General features: G+C 41.5%; 1 protein-coding gene across 1 annotated transcript in view; it reads left to right on the top strand.

The window, feature by feature from the left end:
• The first annotated feature begins 10,391 nt into the window (after positions 1-10,391).
• Positions 10,392-23,300, top strand: part of TENM4 (teneurin transmembrane protein 4) — a 404,484-nt gene continuing 391,575 nt past the window's right edge. Inside the window, exon 1 of the mRNA XM_034073053.1 lies at positions 10,392-10,489. The gene's annotated coding sequence lies outside the window, so the exon portion shown is untranslated. The remainder of the gene's footprint in view (positions 10,490-23,300) is intronic.

Here is a 23,300-nt window from a genome sequence, read left to right as displayed (position 1 = left end):
GTGAACTATTCCTGGTACAATCACAGCTGTAAAGATACTTGTGACAAGTCTGCTGGAGAGGCTGTTGAGGCGTCTCATTAAACAGGTTCCTTCTTGCAGTCCCAGCACTCAGCAGAGGGTGTGTTTTCATTTTAAGGAACCGAGTAGAAAGGTCTAAAACAAAGGGTTATGATGGGGCATTTCCCATGACACAGATGTTGTTTCTGGCAGAGAATGGGATCTTTTCATTTGGGTGTTAATGTGCAGAGGTTTGGGTTATTCTGCATAGCTAATACCTGAATGCCCTTTTTTGTTCTTATTCTAAGGGAAATCAAGAATAATGCTGCAACTCTGATCCACAGCATCTTCCTCATTAAATTATAACCCTTTGTATCATAGTATGTATTCACTAAAAAGCAAAAGCTGCTCAGCCACCCTATTCCTTCCAGTGGAGAAGGAGAGACGTTTTGCCTCTGGGAGGAAATTAAATACTCCTGTGCTGAGTCATTACAGCACAGTACAATATGTCAATCTGTCTCCAGCTGTGCAGTTCTCCCTTGGCATTTGTAGTTCTTTTGATAATAGCAAATTTCACTACTTGTGTATATACATGTTTATGTAGATACATGTAGATGTATTTGTGTGTGCATGTCCAGCCACGTAAGTAAAGTGTATGCTTTGACTTTTTTAATACCACCTCATTCCTGGAACTTTCCAGAAGTACCATTCTATGATTCTATTTAAATTATTCACCCTGGGCTTTCAGGACAAGGAATGAAGGGACAGAAGGGCATTCAGAGGCCACAGACCTCTCCTGTCATCATAAATGGAAACCTTTTCATAGCTCTCCCCTTGATTGCTCCTTTGCAGTGGGAACCCTCGTTAAAGCCATTCAAATGTCAATATGCCACCTAAATGCAGGAGGCAAATTCTTCCCTGGTTTCCAGAGAGGGCATCGCAGGATGCCTGCATTTGCCTCAACATTATAGCCAGCAGGACAGGCTACTAAGCATGCAGCAATGGGGTAGGTGTAGCATATGATGGGATGCAAAGAATAAATACAGTTATTAATGTATTCTCTGATGGAGTAAACGTTTGATCCATTTGGGATGTGCTAGGACATCCGACACGGCCTCTCATTGCTGGTTTGGAAAGATGCAGGTCTTTAGTATTGTGTCAGACCTCCCAGGCCAGAAGATGCCTCAGGCTGTGGTGGTATCTCAAGGTCAGAAGCACCCTTGGCTAGTCGCAGGGGAACCACTACTCAGAGATCACTATCCATGACCTCTTTGGACTGGTCATGTGTTAGGGTGTGATCCCATTGAGCTAGAGGAGAAAAGCTGCAGCAGAGGCACAGGGGATGGTATATGAAGTCCCTACATGGTCCACAATAATTTCACTCCTTTCTCAACACCTCCCCAGCACCATTACACCCCCAGAAAGCAAAGGGACAATGGTGAGGAGCGCATCCTCCCAACCCAGAAGCACTGAGATTCAGGATCAATGTCCTTGCCCTCTGTTCACATAGTACTGGTCTTACTAATGCAACAACCAGTTGATTTACACCAGTAAATCAATGATAAATTAAGGAGTGGGTTCAGCAGCACGTTTCAGGCACAATGTGCCCTCAAGCAGTGCAGAACTATCTAACCCAATCTACCTGTTGATCCACTCCAGCAGCTACATTATGTTTTAATTTCCGAACAAAACAGCTTTTAAAAAGATGTTAAAAGATTATTTAATACCCATTTCATGTGCCATTAATTTGTTCCATTGGTTATACTTGGAGCTTTTGCTTTGTACATCTTGTTAACCATTGGTGTCTGGCATTTCTTATTCTACTCTTAAGAAATCGCAGATGTCTCATTGGTGACTTTGTGTGTTATCGGTGGCAAGTGGGATAAAAACACTGCAAGGAAGTTGCAATTTTCCTCATCATTTTCAAACAAAATTATGTCAAAGTTCAGCTGTACAAATCATCTACAGATTGACCAGATAGCATGTATAAGGTGATAGGAGTGTTTATAGCCTATAAGAAATGAGGGCTCCACATAGCTCAGTCCACAACTGAGAGCCTTTATTAGGGTCAAGGTTTCCATCCTTGAGCTCAACACTTGTGCTCCTGTAAACTTCTCAATGTCAGCTTACCTACCCACTGGCAAAAAAATAGGGGCAGCAATTACCCTTCCTTGCAAAGCTTTTGGAGGAGGTTTGGATTATAGATCAACACCGGATAAAGGGAAAGATTGTTGCTTCCATTTAACAGCTTTAACGGAAAGCGTATTGATAGTGAGATTATGTTTTATTGTTGGTCAAGTCTGTGCTGAAAGACCTGAAGCCGTTAGAGGGACAACAATTGAGCAACAATTATAGACACGTCTCTTGTGAACTGGGATACACACTGTGATGCTTTTCTAGGCAATACAGAAATCCTTTCTTCTACAAGGACATTTTTAATATATAGCTTGAAGAAGCCAGAAGAAATGTTTTTACTTATGAAATGAACCCAACAGAAAAAAACAGTTTCCTACTGAAAAAGGAGTAGCTGAAAAAATGATCCAGAAGCCAAAAAAGACATTTTCTTTTCTTTCTTTCACAGTAGACCAGGAAAATATTTATTTTGGAGGTGTAGTCGCACAAAAGTAATATTTTAATGCTTTGCATTTAATGATATGGATTATGAGCATTTCAAAACAAATTTAATGTTAAGAACCAAGGAAAGGTTTTATATATGCTTTTGAAACTGCTTTTCAAGCCTTGATCAGATGGGTGTATTAATTTTAAACCCTGCAAGTATAGGAGCAACTTTACCGTGAGAGAGAATCTGTTGTGTTTTGGTAAAATTGCTCAGCCCATGTAAAATCTAAGTTCAATGAACCGAATTCCCACAGCAGTAGCAACTCAAAGAAGGTCACTACACTTCAGGCTGATGAAGATGCCCTGTTTTTTTGTCCCAGTTGGCCAAAACTGGATATTCTGTCGAGTTCTCCTGGCTTGGTAAAATAAGTTATTAAGAGGTTTATTATTGTGGTCAACTGTAATGTTTTGAACAGTGTCATTACTGAAATGCTGCTTGGCCTTTATCAAGGCAACATTCCATTATTGGCTGGAAGGAAAGGTACTCATTTGCAGTGAGAAAACAACTTGGGGTGAGACCCATTAACTGTTGACTTATGCAATTAAAAGCTAGACATCTAAGTGAGTCTAGATTGATAGCTCCTTAATAATTAATATGTAGACATATAAAGTTAGCTGAGTTAAATCTGTGATGACCAAAACATATATAAGCAAATGAGACTTAGATATGGCAGAATTAAGAGTAAAACATTAAAGCCAACTTCTTGCACAAAGCATACCTGGTGATCTGGCAACAAGGGAGGAAGAAGAGCTTAGTCCACAAAAGGCACAGGGGAGTAATTCTTTGATGAATATTAAAATCTAACTCTGCTGGAGCTCAACAGGACACATTCCCTCCCCATCCTTTACTTGTGCTGCCGTTTCCCAGAAATCCATTTTTTCACCTGAAATTATTACACACTGAGAAAATTATCTTAATTCTGAGAAGCCTCCACTGTGCAGCTTTTTCCGACTCGATAAACTGCTTTAAACCCAGCCTCACCCTTCTTAAAATACCCACATAACAGCAGAGGTAAAATGCTGTGAAATGGCCCCTAGGACACAATTGGAACCAATTAGGATGTGCAAAACACTCGATGGGAGTTGTCCTGGCTGAGGTTCAAAATTGACTTGGTGTGTGAGCAGAAAGAGGTGCTTAGGGAAAGAGCAGCTCTCCAGGCTTAAGTGCTCCTGTAGTTCCTCCCCCAGAGTGATGCACTCTCCATCCTCCCTCTAATGGTCTACCCTGGTTTCTTTTTTATCCAGAGAAGGGATGGATAATAAGCCTTAACTCTTTCCCTGCTGAATCAGTGTCTGGGGATGATGGCCTTTCGTGCAAATCTTGTAAGCTGTTACAGTTTGGTTATGAAGGATCTCCCCTTACCTTTCTAAGCTCCATCTTCCCCATGTATTCCCCACCAAGGACTCATTGTGTGGATGAAGATCATGATGATAATTTTTTTCCTGATGACTAATTGTCAGCATAGATGGCAATGGAGCATCAGGCTGAAGCCTATGAATATTTCTACATGGGGTGTTGATTTGGTGTCAAAAGAGAGGATGTGCAGGTCTGGAGCATGTTTATAGAATAGAAGAATAATTTAGGTTAGAAAATACATTTAGGATCATTGAGTCCAACTGTTAACCCAGCACTGCCAAGCTCACCGCTAAACCATGTCTGTAAGTGCCACATCTGTATGTCTTTCCAATACCTCCAGAGATGGTGACTCCACCACAGCCCTGGGCAGCCTGGTTCAGTGCTTGACAAACCTTTCAAGGCAGAAAAAAATCTTAATATCCAATCTAAACCTCCCCTGGTACAGCTTGAGGCCATTTCCTTTTGTCCTGTCTCTTGTTACTTGGGAGAAGAGACTGACCTCATCTCTTTACAACCTCCTTTCAGGTAGCTGTAGAAAGTGATAAGGTGGTGGTGGTTGGGCTTCAGTCATTGCAAAGGAATGCACTGCTTTAGAGAAAAATGTCCTTTGACTCTGTTGAACCCAATGCAGACTCTGTTCTGCGTTCCTCTGTTCTGCATTCATTTGCTGCCTTTTGGAACATGCCTATGATCTCTGAATACATCAGCCATGCCTTTCTGTTCTCCATGGGGGAACAAAATAATGACAGGTTGTCCTGTGATCAGGGCTTCTTTTGGAGGATGATTTTCAGCTCATTTCCACATATGCTGTCTCCACTTCCCACCTCACCCTGCTTAGCTGCTGTGTTAGATAGCAAACCCCCAGTCATTGCTTGCAGCAGAGGGTGACAGTGGAGAAAGAGATGGAGAGGAGCATACAACAGTGACCAGTTTATGTATGTATCTATTTATTTAATCCTGGTCATGAGTGTCTCCAGCTCATCAGGCTCTCCCTGTTTGGCCATGGCACCCTGAGAGAACTTGACTTCAGGCACAGATTGAAGCTCTGCCAACACCAGCGAGACTTAAACTTTGACTTAATGGTAAACGTCTGCATTATTTGGGGATGAAGTGGACTACAGAACATGTCTAATTGCTTTGCAGCATCCTCAGATCAGGCACAGAGATGGGAAATACAGTATTCCTGGCCAGAAATGCATAGTTAGTCTTAACATCCTCAACATGTGTAGGATCTACTTCCTTTCCTCAGCCTCCCAGCAGCAACCAGGCCATCTATGGCCATTTCTTGTGCTGCTGAGCATGGCACTAATAACTGGCATCTCAGGGGGGAGGTTGTTGCAAAGTGGACACTATCATTAGGAATTCAATTGGTACCGCAGTAATTTAGGAGCATCTCACCTACTGTGAGCTAATCAGGGATGGCCCAAAGCAGCACGCTACTAGGAAAAACTCTGCTATTTCCATGGCTGAACACTGCTTAGACCCCTCAGTTGCTTTTTGAATATATGATACATTTGGAAAGAGCATGTCCAAAAAAGCCCCCAAGCAAGCAAACCCCAAAACAATCCAACCATCAAAAGGCTGGATTAAAGAGCACAGGTGGCAAGAAATCATTCTCTCCTTGTGTGTGGTCCCTGATACAGATCCCTGATTTTGACAACACTTATAATGAAAGCATTTTTATTTTTGGATGCTCTTTAGGGTACAATGCAATACATCAAAATAAATCACTGCATCGTATGCCTGTTACAAATGAAAGCTGATGCACCAAACGTCAAAGTTGCTCGCTTTGATTCACCAATGAATATTGCCAATTTTGCTCAGTGTTGAGGAAAGAAATGGTAATGAAGGGGGAAATGTCGACCTGATACAAAGATATAAATATATAAATGTATAGATATGGGTTTGGTAAGTTTGTATAGATTTAGAGATGATATTGTTTCAAGTAAGGTGAAATCTCCCTTAGATCGGAGCTTTAAGTAGAAAAACTGTATACCATTCGACCATTACCCCCCTATTTTTATGAATGAAATGAATTCAATAATCATCATATTTGAAAAGGCATTCATTTCAACTGCTGTGGAGAAAACTTCTGATCAAATCAAGAGCATTAGCTTCAAGGTCTCCCTTCTTCCTATGAGACAGGAAGTATCTGTGAGGTAAATTAACTACGGGTGAATGCTAAGTCTGTAACGAGAAAAACCATGGTCTGTTGAATTCAGCCTTTCATGTGAAAACTGTTTGGGACCGTATTGAAAAGAATGTGTTAATCAAGAGAAAAGCATAATTACTGTCTTGTCAACAGACACAAATGGGAAAGCCTGGTGAAAATGAGGTTGAAATTAACTCTAAAACCCACACAAAACCTATTTTTCTATAACGTTTTCGGAGAGCTTGCTTTACACTGCACAGTGATTTATGACAATTGGAATCTCACTATTTCTGCAATTAATATTACTGGATGCTTCCTATTCAGAGGAATGTTAATCATCATAACGCAAATGGAAGTATTATTGCAGCTATGCTTCAGAGTTCATACTTCATATTGAGCCAAAGATTCGATATTCAGCATCCTTCTCAATGGAGCATTCGCATTGTATGGATAGATGAATGTGCACCGAAGGTAAAATAACTGAATTAATATAAACCAGAATAATATGTCTGGCACATAGCTTCCTATATTCCCATTTTGCTGGAAGGTCCTGATTGTTCAGGCTGTTTAAACCAATAATAAATTACCGCAATGCGCTGCTAATTACACCTCACTGAAGTTGTGTATGGTATAAATTGCACCGGCGATGGACTTAGATTAAGTTTCTTAGGCTTATTTTTAGCAAGTCAAAGGCAATTCATTTCCAACCTGGCTGTGTTTAAAAATGTAGAGTGAAAAAAGGTGCGTAATTATTTCCTCACCTGAGGAGAATATTGGTGACAAACATTTAGTCCTCTGTGTCTTCTTGCACTAAATGTATGAGTGGGAAAGGCAGAAGCAAGAACCCCTATTCATTTGGACATGTGTTTAAAAGCTATAATGAGTATTTATAAAGTTTGCTCCTGCAAATATTTTCCTAATTGTCTTCTTCATGCTTTTACCTCCCTCTGTGCTCCCTTAGATCATTTGTTAGCTCATGATTAGTTTCTTTATGGCTGCTGGTGCTCCTGGAACAATTTGGTCCTTTTCCTTCTTTTTCTTTCCTTCTCTTTTTTCCCCCATGAGTTTTGATTGGGAGGGGTTGGGAGGGGAATGGGGGTAACTGCCTTTTAATTTTAATCCAGCTGGATTTTGTTAAAAAAAAAAAAACACATAACTTGAAGTTTTTTTAGGATATTTCAGAGCTGATTCAGAAACATCAGTTAATATGTCAGAAAATAAATAACCCCCATAAAGTAAGTCCATACTGCAAACGCTTTTCCCAATCCTTTGCCCTGTAGCAGAAAGGGGCCTTTTACTTTCATCCAAAAGGAATGTGAATGCCACATTAAAACTGTTTATTGGGAGGTGACAGTGGAGGGAGTTGTGCATGTGGACAGGGTGAGATCCTATTTTCTGGGGAACAAAAGAATGTAGTCATAAAACTGACTGGAGCTTAAATGTCCATCACATGACATTATTATCCTCTTGATAGGAAAGGAGAGACGTCCTTAGGTGGGGAGCACATTTTAAGCTTGGCAGATCTGGGTTCAAATCCAGTGCAAACTTCCTGTATAACATGGAAAGCATTTCGGTCCAGGTCTTCAGAAATATCTCAACACCCAACTGAGTGAGAAGGAAGCGTCCAAATAACTTGAAGATCTACAGCGGATAACATTCTATGTCTTAGTCTACATCCTGTGATCTGGATTAAGCACTTATGTGCTCTGGGTGCCTGATGTTCACTTGTTTTGGCATCATCTTGCATCTAACTTGTCTCAGTCTTTCAAAATGGTATTCAGGTCATAGAATCAAAGAATCATAGAATGGGACACCTCACACTAAACCATGTCACCCAAGGCTCTGTCCAGACTGACCTTGAACACTGTCAGGGATGGAACATTCACCACTTCTCTAGGCAACCCATTCCAGTGCCACAGCACCCTCACAGTAAAGAACTTCTACCTTATCTCCAACCTGAACTTCCCCTGTTCAAGTCTGAACCCATTACCCCTTGTCCTATCACCATAGTCCCTGATGAAGAGTCCCTCCCCAGCATCCTTGTAGGCTCCCTTCAGATACTGGAAGCTGCTCTGAGGTCTTCATACAGCTTCTCTTCTCCAGGCTGAACAGCTCCGACTTTCTCAGCCTGTCTTCATTATATAGATATGTGCATACTGACATATAAACATGGATTTTATTATTTCTTAATTTATTTTGTGTTTTAAAGATTAAGTTAAATCACTTTGATGGTGCATTTCCTCAGTCATCCCAGAGATAAGGCATCCACAGAGGTGAAAATGCAAAAGCAACCATAACCTCTCAATCTGTAACCCTGACTGTTAAAAGTGCAGAGCTGAACACCTCCTTATTCTTTATGTGCTGGAGTTTATTCATAAAAGTGGCAGTAATAGCATTTCCCTACCTTGACAAGTAGTTTAAAAATACATACATTAAAAATTAGGAGAAATATACATATTATGGCAGTGGGGGACCATGAGTATATCAGAATCCTGAGAGAGGAGAATGAATCATTTATTCTCACCTCCTCCTCATTTTCAGATCTCCCAGAAAAGCCTTTTGGTGAGCAATGGCCTCTTGTGCTTTTGTTTTCCCTCTCGTTGAAGTGCACACCAGTGAGAGAGGATACTCACAAAATTAATTCAGATTGGCTTAGATAAGGACCCTGTGATGTTGATTAAAAACCATCCACAGGGCCATTAGCAAAGTGAGATAATAAATGGAAATGTGTTGAATCGCGTGAGTTTTCTAGTGGGGGAACATCAGGGAGCAGTCTTGAGTCCAGTCTTCTTTAAACATCTTCATTCATTAGCCAAAAGACAGGAAGAGTACATGTTAATTAAAATCACAGATGATCCAAATCGGGAGGCACTGCATAAATCAGTGAAGATAGAGAGATTAGAAACCTTAAGCAGGAAATGCCAAAATGAGATGCAGCTCTGAAAAACGCATGTGGGGAAGAAATAATCTGTGTAAGGACACAATCAGTGAAAGCAGAGCTGTTCAAGAAGCAGAATTAATGGGAGGAAGCCAGAGGATGTGGACCATGGAGTAAAGGGCAATGTAGCAGAGCAGCTATTTAAAGGTGACCTTTGCACCTTTCCAGTGGACAGCTTGGATTCAAAACTCATTTACAATTGGCAAGATTAAAAGGTCAATGGAGTTTCAGACCATATATGCAGAAGCAGGTTGCCAAGGAAGGACGTGGAAACTCACCTCTATAATAGTGTGTTCACTTCATTCAGATTCCTTATTTTACTCCAATTCTGCAAGACCTTGTGCACCAGAATGCATGTAAAATAGATGAATATCAAGCAAAACGGGTAGCTTGGGAAAGCTGCTGGCCATAGCAAACGTGGTCTTCAGTGAAACTACACACACGCAGTTGCTGGGGTCTCTTCTCCACCTCCCCAGTCCCTATTGGACTTTGTCTTCCTGAGACACAGAAAGGACCTAAGAGAGGGAGCTTGATGCTAATAGACTAATAAGAGGTATAAGAGAAGAAGAGCCCTGGTGCTATGCTACACTTTCTTTGAACCTCTTGCTTGTGACAAGTTTGTCACAGATGCATCTTTGCTTTTAAACTGGGGCTCTTCAATACCACAAGTAACTCGGGAAAGACAGAATTTACTGATGTGAGTAGAAATAATGAGAAGCATCTGTGTAAGATTCCAGTCATTTCACTCTAACAAAGGTAAAAGATTTAAGGAAGGAAATGTTTGGGATAACCACATAATAAAATAATCCTTTCACCTTCTGAGGACTGCAAAATCACACAACAGGAAAGGAAGAACTACCACGTTAAGTGGAAGCTCTTGAAACTACAGCTGAGGAATTGATAAATTACTCTTTTGGCAAAGGGATGGATGTTTGCATAGTTAACCAAGGACAGGCATTTAATTCTAAGTGCTGTACAGAAAGCCTTACTTTGTATTTAATACATACATTTATTTCCATGGGATGGCTAAGTATACCCTGGTACAATGCTGATGCGATATTACACTCGAACAACATAGAATCATAGAATAGTTAGGGTTGGAAAGGACCTTAAGATTATCCAGTTCCAACCCCCCTGCCATGGACAGGGACACCTCACACTAAACCATGGCACCCAAGGCTTCATCCAACCTGTATATAGATGAGTGGTTTATGTGCCTTGTCTACCTGTTAGCAGGCACTTTTAATCCATTTTGGATACCAAATAAGTTACAAATCACTAAAGAAAACACTGATTTAATTTCTGTGTGTGTCTCTGTCTTTTTACAGGTAGACTGAGAATAACACATGTCCAGGTTAAAACTGTATCCTACAAGAAGTATTTGATGGATTATTCCTAGATCTTTCTAAGACGGTTACTACAAAAAGTAAGTACTAACTCCAGTAGCTGGGATGTATTAATGATGTTTTGTTGTTTAAAAACAAATTATGGTGGTTGTAATGTTTCTTGTGCATATTTTTCTAATTGGAATGTCAGTGATTTCTTTGGAACATATCTATTATTAATCTGTGTTTATTCTTATTATCTGACAATGACAATTTGCATTACAGTGTCAGCCAAGGACTCATTTTTACTGTGTCAGGCATTCTAGAAACATAGACATTCTCTGCATGAAATGACTTACATCTGAGTACAAATCAAGAAGCCATGGATAGTGACAGACAGATGGAGACCCATGGCTGTAATAAGAAAGTGCTAGTCTGTATGACGGGCAATGTTAATAGAGCATCTGCAACCTGGCCCTTGTCCCTGCTTTCTACATATTACTGCAGAGAAAGGAAGAGAATAACAAGGTTATTTTATAGATATTTATGGGGAACAGCATGGAAGAAAATACAAAAGCCCTCATTTAAAAATCCAGCACATGGACTGTGGAAAATGGTTGTGTGGATTGATTGGATGCAGACGGCCTAGTTTTGATATGAATGGGGAAGGGGAATCAAGGCTATATCTGGAAAAATGGCCTTTGTGTCCAGGGAATATCATCAGGGCAAATTTACATCTATGAAAAATGGAAGTGATTCTGCAGTAATTAAGATGTTCAGTAAAAGCATGAGATAAAGCCTGATAAAGCTCGAGAGAAGAGATTTACCTAGATGGGTAAATAGAGAAGAAAGGTGTTACCTGAAGTGTGTTATACAGAATTGATCTGCAAGGTTTGGATGTAACTGGGAAGTGACATCTGAGAGAGAAGTATGAGCTGAAGCTGATAACAAGGCTCTGGGCATATGACAGGATGGTGGCATTATCCACAGTGACAGAGAAGGAGGACTCCTTGCTGCTTGGAGATTATGGCTAGGACTCCTCAGATGAACAGAAAGCAATGTTGAGACTGCTGCTTCCAGCTGAAGTTTTAGCAGCTCAATGAGTGGGACTCCACTCTGGGCAACTTGTTCCAATGTTTGACCACTCTCGGTGCAAATAAGGTTTTATTAATGTTCAGATGGAATTTCACATATTTTGGATTGTGCCCGTAGCCTTTTGTCCTGTTGCTCTGCACCACTGAATCATAATATAATAGAATCAGCTAGGTTGGAAAAGATCCAGTCTGTTACCCCAGGATTGCCAAGTCCATGAAAAATACCAGTCTCCATCTTCATTACTCCATCTATCAGGTTTTATGTACATTAATAAAATTCCAAGCTCTCTCATCTTCTTCTCCCATTGATACTCAAGTCCCTTAAGGAGCATCATAGGCCTCCATGCATATTGTTCCAGTATGTCCATGTCTCTTTTGTACTAGGGGGCCCAGAAAGGGACCCCGCACCCCGATGCGTCCCACTATGGGTTGAGCATCCTCTCTCTCAACTTGCTGTCAATGCTTTGCCTACTGTAGCCCAGGACACTGTTGGCCTTTTTCACCTCAAGATTCCACTTCTGGCTCCTGATATCTACCAGGAGCCTTACCAGGTCCTTATTTGCCAAGCTGCTTTTCAGACAGTTGTCACCAGCCTGAAGTGATGCCTGAGTTTATTCTGTCCCAGGGACAGGATGTGACGGTTTCCTTTGTTGAACATAAGGAGGGCTCATTTCTCCAGCCTGTCCATGTCCCTCTGAGTAGCAGTGCAACCTTCTGGTGTATCAGCCACTCCTAGTGTTGTATCATCTGGATATTTGTTCAAGGTGCACTGTGCCTTATCCAAGTCCCGTTAATAAGAGGCTTAATAGTATTGGAGCCAGTATCAACCCCTCAGGTACATCACCAGTGACTGGCCTCAGCAGCACAAAGTCCAGCCAGAGGCCAGTCAGATGGTCAAGCATGATTTCTTCTTCATAAATCCATTCTGACTACTCCAAATCTAATGTTAGACAGTTTTCACCTGAATGAGACTGATAAGATCCTGTACATAGAAAGAGATGGAGACAGCAAGAGACCAGGGAGTCCCCAAGGGCAGAGTCAAAATGGCACAAAGTTATCAGAAACTACATTTAGGCTAGAAAACAAGGGTGGGTTTTAAATGGGAAATAGGCAGAACTGAAGTAGAGAATGAATTAGCAGTAGGGAAAGATGATGTGGTTAGACTGCTGCCCAAGAAGCTTCAATGAGTGATGAAATTGCTGGATGTGCAGATATTTTGATAATGGATTCTGAGACCTAAATGAAGTGTTGACTAATCCTGTCTTCCTGTACAGGCAGTGAGAGAACACTGGATCTCTCTATAATATTTAGTCCATAAAGCACATGAATTGCTTGCAGAGAAGTCTGTCTCTTGCTCTCTTTTTCCTTGTAGACGACTGTCTAGGGCAACTAGAGGCCTGAATTATGCATGGCCGTTGTCCAAAGCTAGATGGGATGATTTCAGGAATTAATGTCCCTAATGCCCATCTGTAACATGGGTTCAAAGTTATCTCTTTGATACTTACCTTCTTTATTCAGATTTTAAGAGCTTTTCACCTGGAAGATGTGCATGCATCTAGCACTACAGGTGAGAGCTTGCACATACAGCACCTAGCACTACAGATGAGGGCTGGGGCACCTACAGGCTCATATAAAGGAGGAAAAGTTCACCTCAACCTGGAAAGTTTTGACATGAATGATGAAGGGAGAGAATGAAATGCCTGTTAATAATAAAACGATGAGTATGGTCAAGTGAATTCTAAAACTCATAGCCTTGAACATAAAGTGATATTTAAATGAAATTGAAGCAGAATCATGTTGACTTGCAAGATAGGATGGAAGTAGTTAGTGAACACCAGTGTTTTAATCACTAGGGCTGTACAGATACTGTCATAAACAGTAAGGGGTAGTTCCCAAAGCAACGTTATGTCCAGGAGCTGGTTCGTTACTCTCTGGGGAGAAACCACTTGCTGCTGTAAGGAGTTAAATAGCTTCTTTCCATAATAGCAATGAACAGTATCAGTCCATTGGGTACTCAGATCCTATCTTCTATATATATATACACATATATATATATATATATGCATATATATGATTGGTGTCCCTGCCCACGGCAGGGGGGTTGGAACTAGATGATCTTGAGGTCCTTTCCAATCCTAACTATTCTATGATTCTATGATTCTATGATATATATGTACATATATATACACATATATGCATATTTAACCTACTCCAATGCAATATACGGTGTGTTGGCTTTTGGTTGCTTGGAAGTATTAGGGCTGATGTAAGCTGAAATGTTGTGTCTGTAGCCAAGATTCATAAAGTTGATCCCTGAGAAAGATCTCAGTGCAAGATAAAAACTGTACATCAAAGGGGAAAAAAAGAAGGAGGTGAAAAATAGTCAGGAAAAGAAGTGTTTTCAAAGTCAGCTTTTCATGGGAAGCAGTAAGAGTATAATGAGGTGACAGCCTACAGCAAACTGAGCGGGGTAAGGAAAAGGAGAGGAAATCTCTACAATAAAACTCCCCAAATTGCTGAACTGAACATGACAAGCTCTCTTTACTGAGAGATGGATAAGTTCACAGGGCACATCTCGATGGCTTTTTACTGAAGGTGAATTCTTACTTGTCAACATCACCTGGAGAAGTTTTGTTTGGAAAAGAAGATCCCTACTCAGTTTTGCTTAACTTTAATGCATTTAGTGACCTTTCTGCTGCTAGCTGATCCTATTAGTGACAAAGGATCAGAGAGCCAATAACAGACCCCAAATCAATTAATTAATTAATCAGTTAATTGGTAAATGCTTCATCCCTAGCAGTGTTCAAGGCCATGCTGAACAGAGCCTTGGGTGGCATAGTCTAGTGTAAGGTATCCCTGCCCATGGCAGGGAACTTGGAACTGGATGATCTTAAGGTCCTTTCCAACCCAAACCATTCTGTGATTCTGTGATTTCCTATGGAAACACAGATTTTTAACTCAGTTATGTATAACTGGGCAGTGGAGTCAGCCGTGTGTAGCAATCACTTCTCCATCTCAAGGGGTCTGTTGATAGCCACCTCCCAAGTACACTGTGTTAAACTGCTGAATCAAGTTTGCAAAAGGCAATGAAAGTGAATACGAACAGTATAAATAGTAGGGGATGTAATTTTACTGTCTCCTTAAAAGGAATAAAATGCCTCAGGGTAGGTAAAGTATTTCTCAGGGTGCTTTTCAGCCAGCATCTTTGCTTGGGAGCAGCCAACACTGATCTGGAAACAGGGTGATCTTCAGAGTGGCTGCTCACTTGCAGCCTCAGTGGAAACTGTGGTTCATTGCTGATCAGACTATTTTTACTCAGGTGAGGAAAGATAGCGTTAGTTGGCTGGCATTAGGTTCCCCAACTTGAAAACACTGTCTGCTTTTGTTGGCTTTTGTGCCATTCTGCTGCAACCTGTGCACCCTTTTCCTATCTATTTTCCTGTTAAACCCCATAAGGCAACTCATAATTATTTTGGGTCATTTACAAACACTTTACATAGCTAAGTTTTGGGGGATAAAGTGTTGTACAAAATCCCTTTTTCCTGCTCATCTTTTCAGGTTTCCTTACATTCCCTGTTTTCTTAAACTTGATCTACCTGTCACAGGATCTCCATAGCATATCTTCTTGTTTGCACTACAAATCCAAGATAAGCATCTTTACCAACTGTATATTTATACAGCATCAAACATGTTGGGCTAGTGATGCACTTTAAGCCTCCAGGTGCTACAGTGCTAGAGACGGTATATTATAATAGGGAGCTGCTCATTATCCCACAAGGCATCTTGTTTCAACCCACAACATAGAAAGACATTCATTTAAAAGGTTCTATTTATTCAAATCAATCTGTCATGCCATGTTAATTAAGAATTAATTGATGCTTATTTCTCTGAGGCACCAGATCATCATGGAGTTTTTTTTCCTGGATAACCCTTAAAGTTTGGCTCTAGATACCGGAGGAAGGATGAAATAAGCTCGTCTTTGTGACTAGTGGAGGCATTATTTATCTATTTATGTATTCACTTGCTTATTTATTTCTGCTGTCAAGTGCATCAGTCTCCATAATCCTCTCTCCTCCCATTGTTTGCCAGAGGAGGAATTGGCAAAACAATAGGAAGGATGTAATTAGCAACTTGGCTGTGGGGTGCATGGAAGGGTGGGCGTAGAAACCAGTATGAAATCAGAAGTTTAATACGGGAACTGTTTGTACATTGTCAGTCAATCATTTCCCCCCCTGTTTATGAGTAAATTGCAGCTGCATTTCTTGGACGCATCAGACTCTGTTTTTCTTTTGCTTTGCTGTAGAAAGCTATTTTCAGCCTAGGTTTTGTTCCTCCTGTTGTGACATGCAGGAGATGTGATCTCACACCCTCCAAAGAACTGAAACACAACAGCAATGCCATAACAAAGATCCCATCATTACCCTGTTTGGAAAGAAGAGGTAACTTCATAGCAGTGGGAACGCCTTTAGCTGCAGATGTGGAGTATCTCAGAGAAATCTTCCCCTTAGGGATACTTATTGCTCATCTTCTTATAGGTTTAATAATACACAAAAATATCATAACATCTTCCTTCTGAAAAGCACATGCTATTTGGAGAGTATTAATGACATAGGCTTAACCCGCAGCCTGCATAGTGCAACACCTTGTACACATACCACCCACCTCCGCAAACAGGCACTCCTCTAGATACTCTAACGCAGTTTTGCTGCTTTCAGGATCTTGAGTTTCTTTCAAGGTTTCCTTATGCATCTCTGTAGGACCTCATAACATATATTATAGACAGATCTAACAGTGCTACACATGGGGCCAACGCAGCCAGTACCATACAAGCATAGCATCAACTAGGTTGGAAAAGACCTTTAAGATCGTCAAGTCCAACCATTACTGCAGGACTGTCAAGTACATCACTAAACTGTGTCACAAAGGGTCTCACCTGCACAGTTTGTGAACACTTCAGGGATGTCGATTCCAACACTGCCCTGGGCAGCCTGTTCCAATGCCTGACCATCATTTCAGTGAAGGATTTTTCCTGATATGCTATGATTTCTACAGGGCCAATGCAATCAGCACATCAGAAGTACTTCAGCCACAGACAGTGACACCTGACAGTACAGATGCTGCAGTGGCAGCTGCTGTATCCTCTGCTCCCTCTCCATCACTGCACACCTTTCCCCCTTGCAGCAGATATATAGCTTCTATTAGCACTGTAACACTGTCAGGAGCAAGTCTGAACCCTACTGTAATGCAGCCAAAACTCCTTGACAATCCTTGTTTTGCAGCTCTAACTGAACAGTGTGTGTCACCCTTACAGGCTCTGTGCAAGCCCTGGTTGATCACCCACAGCCATGGTACGGAGAGCTGATTTCATGTGGGAACTCTGCATCCAGGGGTTTGCATCCCAGTTTACTTTGGCTTATATGTGCTAATGGTAACACTGTCAAAAGCTCTGGTTGTCCTAGGGTAGAATTAGTTTAATATACAGATTCTAATTAGACTCTGACTGAGAGGGTGGGGAGGATGGTGGAGAGAAGGAGCAAAATTCACTTTGGGGTACATAAGCATCGGTTTCCATTCCTTAAGAAAGCATGAAATGTTTCTGTATGAAAAAAGCAGAGCTTTTTAATCTAATTTCAATGCTAATTTTTCAACTATGACTCTATCCCCGATCCTGGTGTTGGGATTGTCTGGGTTTTTGTGTGCTTTCTCACTGGGGTTTCTCTTGTGGCATATCACAAAGCAAAACAAATAGGAAGGTGAGTAGGGGCATTCATCTCTCACACAACAGGATAACCCAAAACACAGAAGTATGGAAAAACAAATGAAAGTGAGTTATAGGATCTGTCTTCACCTGGTACAAGAAAGCACCCTTGAGTCCTGCTGCTGCAAAGCTGTTCAGCATGTGTTTAGCTCCTGTGAGGACTCCTATTAAATCCTAACATGAAGGACAAGCTTAAATAAGGAAGGCAATTTAAACTACGCTTCAACAGGTGAAATCCTTCCCCTGACTCCATTTTGTAATAACAGCATAGTGTTACCAGTGATAATAATGGACAATCATGAACGTGGGGAGGTTCATGTGCCATTGAAGCAGTCACCTTTTTCCCTGTGTTGCTAAATTAAGTCTAGTTTATTTTTCTGCTCTGGGTGCCAAGCGGACACAACTCTTATCTGGTTTAGGCAAAGAAGTGAGCTCTTTGTTTTATCACGTTTAAGCTGTTAGCAGGAAAGAACAGCCTGACACAGCTGAAAGTATTATCCTGAACACTTGCTATTAGCAGGATATTAACCTAATGTGGCCTCCTTGGGAAAGAGAAGTACATTAGATTTTAATACAGAGTTCAGCACCTCTGAGTTACTGCTCAGCTCAGAAAAAACAGGTAACAGTACATTGCAGCCAAATCTGACACAAGAAATACAGGTGCCTATGAGAACAGCAGCCCAATAACAGAGAACCCAAAGGGTGAGAAGTGTTTGCCTGAGCTGGACATCTGGCTCGAGGAGGTTTCTTTATCCTGCATAATGGAAACAACTTGTTTTCCCCAGAGATCGCTAAATAGAAGATGTGGATGCATGCCTAAGGCGTGCATTCGGATCTACAGAGCATTCAGTCCTTTTGGGTAAATAAGATATAGCTTGGCTAGACTCATGCAGAGCTGCTGCCTTGTTCAAGACACAATTCACCTGGAATCCGCCATTTTCACTGTGCTAAGGAACTGGCACTCCTAAATGTAATTACAAGGCACTAAGGAGTCTTCTTCTGGCAGTCCCATCAAGGACAGAACAGGAGAGGCTTCCTAAGATGCTTCTTCAACAGGCAAATGCAGACTATCCTGCTTATTTTATACAGGATCTTAATTCACACATATTAGACCATGTGTAAAAAATGCTGCAGCTGTGCTGGGCAGTGCTCAGCTGCAGAATGTGTTCCATGTGGTATTCCCAGATGGAGCCAGCCACACCATGAAGGATGCTGGCAGAATGTCCTGGCTCTCTATGTGTGCTCTGCAGTCACAGGCGGTGGCCTTGATGAGGTGAAAGGACTCTTTAGCACTTCTCCTGCACGCTTGCTTACAGAGGCCATCCATGACCCTGAGAGTCTGAGGGCTCAGTTTCAAGCTGTCACTTATCTGGACAGAGTTTCTGAGTTTCACATCATTTTCTTAATTCTATTGGGTGGATTTTTTTGCATTTTAATGGTGTGACATTTGCCAGGGAAAACATTTGCAGCGATAAATCTCATCAAAATCTGAACCAGAATCTCATCGACTGCTTGACATTCGTTTCGATTCTTTCCACTGCAGCTGTCTCTCTCAGGGTTTCATCTTTGTGCTGGGAGTAGGGATTTGCTCATTCTAATGCACCGCTCTCAGAGCAGCCTCTGGATCTTACATGATGGGGGCACAGAGGAAATCTTATATTTTCATAGTTAAATGCAGTTGGCATCATTTCCATGTTGTTCTCCCTTGTTTGACCTCTTCTGTTCTCTTTAACTATAGCAAGCACATTCCAGTATCAAAAGCTCCAAAATATTATAGAATAAATCCATTGAGAGATGTACAAGTGGGATTGTTTTCCTTGTTTGCAACTGCCCTGCTTATTTGGAGAGTCTGCAGCAGCTTCCTCTGTTCCAGGAGGCTCTTGGACAGAGGACAGTGTCTTTCTCCCTCCCATTGCACTAGCCAACAGTGGTAAAAGCAAAAAGCATGTGTGATATGACAACAGCAATAGCACATATTCAGTGGCATTGTTTTCTGTTTGGGCAGGAGGATTATATAGCTGTAGCATTGAGCTCGCCAGGGAGGAAGGCAGATCATCTGTGGGAGGTCAAAGAGCTGATGGCATCCTAAAAACCATCCTAGCAGGCATTATTCTATGAACTATTTTGCCAGTCACGTCCTGAGCTATAACAAAAGAGCATGACCAGCAGGTCGAAGGTGGTGATCCTGCCCCTCTGCTCTTGTGAGACCCCCCTTGGAATACTGTGTGCAGTTCTGGTGTTCCCTAGATGATCATAAGGTTCCTTCCAACACAAACCATTCCATGATTCTAACTGGAATGAACTCTGGAAATGAACTCGACTGACAATACTGAATGACTGAATAGACTGCTGACAATACTGTGGGGCAGCAGACAGGAACCTCTGGAGCACTTCTAAGAGGGGTATTCTGATTTCCGCATTGGCACATTGGATTCTTCTTCACCAAAATATGTTAGCTGGACCTGACACATCTTAGAATCATAGAATAGTTAGGGTTGGAAAGGACCTTAAGGTCATCCAATTCCAAACCCCCTGCCATAGGCAGGGGCACCTCACACTAAACCATGGCACCCAAGGCTTCGTCCAACCTGGCCTTGAACACTGCCAGGGATGAAGCATTCACAACTTCCCTGGGCAACCCATTCTACCACCTCACCACCCTAATAGTAAAGAATTTCTTCCTTATATCCAATCTAAACCTCCTCTGTTTAAGTTTTAACCCATTATCCCTTGTCCTGTTCTTGAAAAAAAAAAAGCAGTAAAATATCCAAAAGGAAAGTAAAAAAGGACTTTGTTTCCTTGCTTTATTTTATAAAACCTATAGTTACATCCAGGGGGAATACTGAGGGATACAACTGCAACATGTACTGCTTTGTGATGGCACGACTTGCTGAAGTGATAAAATGCGTGACGTTTCCTGACACATGCATATTCTTAGTAGCTGCTGATGAGACAGGATGAGTGGTACTGCAAATGTTTGCTAACTTGGGGATAGCTTCTGATACGGAAGGTATGCGGAGCTATCTTTGAAGTCTGTAAAAGCCAGGCACATATGTAACTGGGATGAGCAGTAGATGTTCATTCTCCAAGGACACCTCAAAGATTGCGTCAAATCCCTCCCCCCCAGCAATACAAATCTAAGGGTGATGTAGAATTACAGAATCACAGAATGGTTTGGGTTGGAAAGGATCTTAAGATCATCCATTTCCAACCCCCTGCAATAGGCAGGGACGCCTCACACTAAACCAAGTCACCCAAGACTCCATCCAACCTGGCCTTGAACACTGCCACAGGGATGTGATTGGAACCTTCTCCAAGTCATGGCCATCTTGGATTGCTGAAGGTCCATATGGATATAGGTGTTGCAGGAACTCATGTGTTTGCTTTACAATATTCAGCAGCAGGATACAGATTTGGGAGTTGACCTTGGGCCCTAATTTGAAATGGGATCTTTTAATTTCCCTGCAGTGTTTTCCCATAGTGATGCCAAAGGACCAGCGGTGGAACAGTCAAGTTCCTGGCTTTCTGATACCGCTTGGGCTTTCTGGGCAGACACCTGTGTCTTTTTTTGCTCTTCTTTGGCCATCTCATTGATTTTTCTAGGCTTGCATCCCACCTCCACGAGTCCAGTTTGAATCTTAGGTCAGTTACTCCCTGGTGAGCAGAAATGTACTTAGAAAACCATCCGCAGAGCCAGATCAAATACTTTAGTAAAACATTGCACTTTAGCTCACCAAACCCTGCACCACTTCTGCCTCCTTTAGTTTATTTATGACCTTCACAAGAATTTTCATAAGAAAAGGTGGCAGCTCCCAGACTAACAACGCTTCTCAGCATCTATCTGTTAGATGAGGATGCTAATAAGAAAAGAGAGATAATTGTGCTTTAATTGGGTTCTGCTTGTTCAAAGCAGGAGCAGGCAAGGGATGCCTTTTGGTTCCCATGGCCTTCTAGATAAGTTTCCACATAATGCCAATTAAGAGCAGAATAAGGAGTATGCAAAGCAGATGACAACTGCTGCTCACCAGGAATTATTCTTTTGTGCCTAAAACAATGGGGCCTTCAACCAAGGGTGCGCTTTTCGCTGCTGTAGCTTCCCTTGATTCTTTATTGCACAAGATTTGCTGCCGAATGGACCCAGCTTAGGAAAGTTTAAGATGAATGCGACACTGGGAGCCTTCCAATTATATCTCTGTGTCTGTGTGTGCGCGCACTTGCCAAAAGCAGCAAGGAAAGTCAAATGAAGTTATTATTTTTCCTATTACAAGTTATTTTTGTTTTATGTCAAATTGGGGGTGGGGGGAGGGGTCAAGGGGGTTTTTCTTCTCTTTTTTTCTGCTGTTTTTTTTGCTTTCTCCTTGTTTGTTAGTTTTAAGGGTAATTATTCACCAGCGCCTTTTCAACTGTCAAAGGCAACAAAAGGTAATCCGGCCTCTTCTCTTCCCTTCCCCCACACCCGCCTTTCCCTCCAGCAAAAGCTGCCTTTGTTGGGAAGGGTCATCATTTCACAAGGATCCTTCTTCATCCCACAAGTTAGAAACGCTCTTCTACTTTGTATCAAGGCGACCTCTCATGAATGCTGGGAGACTTGGGATGGTGCGGCTGATGCTCTGCCCTGGGTGATGTTACCCATGGACAACTGCCAACCTGACAAATTAGGCTCTTATAGACATTCTGAATGAATTCTTTTCCTTCAAGCAGGATTTCGAACTTACTACATGAGCTGATTATCAATTTATCTACAATACCTACCTTGGCATGAATCAGTCTCCATCTAAAGGGTGGTCCTTAAGCACCGGCTTGGCTTCACAGCTCTGTTTGAATGGGATTTGACTTTCTTCATGGCTTGCAGCTCCTTGCTGATGAGGAAGAGCATAGTGGAAAGGGAATTGTTCAATGCCAATACATTTTGCAGACAGAATTATGCTTCTTACAAACAGATCAATATATGCCAGTCTCCAGCCTCATATAAATATTTGCCTAGATACTAAATTGATCTTGTCCTAGATTTGCCATAATTTAAGTCTACGAAGCTATAATCAGACTTCTTGATAATAAAAAGAACCCATCAGCAATTATACTCATTCACTTCCCCATATTCAAGGCTATTTCAACATTTCACTGATAAACTCCTGTTTTCATCCAATTTTGCAGTGTGAAAATCAACACTGCACACCACTTAATGATGGTGGAGAGCTTCGTGTGTGGCATTTTGAAGTTATTTCAGTGTGGAGACATAAGTGATTTCTGAGGGGCTTTTATCTGATCTGGAAACTAGGTTGTACTAAAAATATACCTAAAACCTTCTCTCAAAACTCAAGATGAGTTTTGTCCTGGTGGATTTGAATGTACTTTTAAATTTCTGAGGGTTTCCAGTAGCCAAATTTAATGGAAGCAAAAGCATCTAAAACACACTTCCATTGTATATTTCTCGTCACCGTGATCACTTAGCATTTTCAGTGTGGAATTATTTGTTAGTGTGAATTGTGCCAGGGACTGTTTGCACTAAATGCTGAACTTTCCATCCCCACTTTTCTTCTATATAGGTGAAAAGGACAGAAAAATGCATCTGTTAAGAAATGTTATTTCTACTTTGCAAGTGGGGAGTGTGGTCTGAAGAGGTGACTTGTACTCTCACAATGTCCTAAAGGAAGCCTTTTACAGGAACTAAATTGAAGCATCCCAACATTCATTCAGGTCCATGCTGCAGGAGGATAATTTTGTTTAGAGATTAGGAAAATAATTTGCACAATGGGTTTAGTCAGATAATGGCATAGAAGGAAACTCCATCCTTGGAGATGTTAAAAACAGGTTTGGGCAAGGCCCTGAGCCGCTTGGTCTAATTCCTCAATTAGATCCAGCTTCAGACTTGGTCCTGCTGTGAGCAGGAGGTGTGACTAGATGGCCTCCAAAGGTTCCCTTCAACCTAAAGCATTCTATGATACGTGGAGCTCTGGAAGTTCCCCTTCCTCTCAGCAGATATGTATGTGTATATACATATAATAGGAACCCAAAGGAAAGCATATCTTAGTAAGCAATAATGGGGGTATGTTTGTAAGC

Source organism: Melopsittacus undulatus, chromosome 2, assembly GCF_012275295.1.
Source record: "Melopsittacus undulatus isolate bMelUnd1 chromosome 2, bMelUnd1.mat.Z, whole genome shotgun sequence".
In the NCBI taxonomy this organism is placed as follows: domain Eukaryota; kingdom Metazoa; phylum Chordata; class Aves; order Psittaciformes; family Psittaculidae; genus Melopsittacus; species Melopsittacus undulatus.
This window is presented reverse-complemented; position numbering and strand designations above follow the sequence as displayed.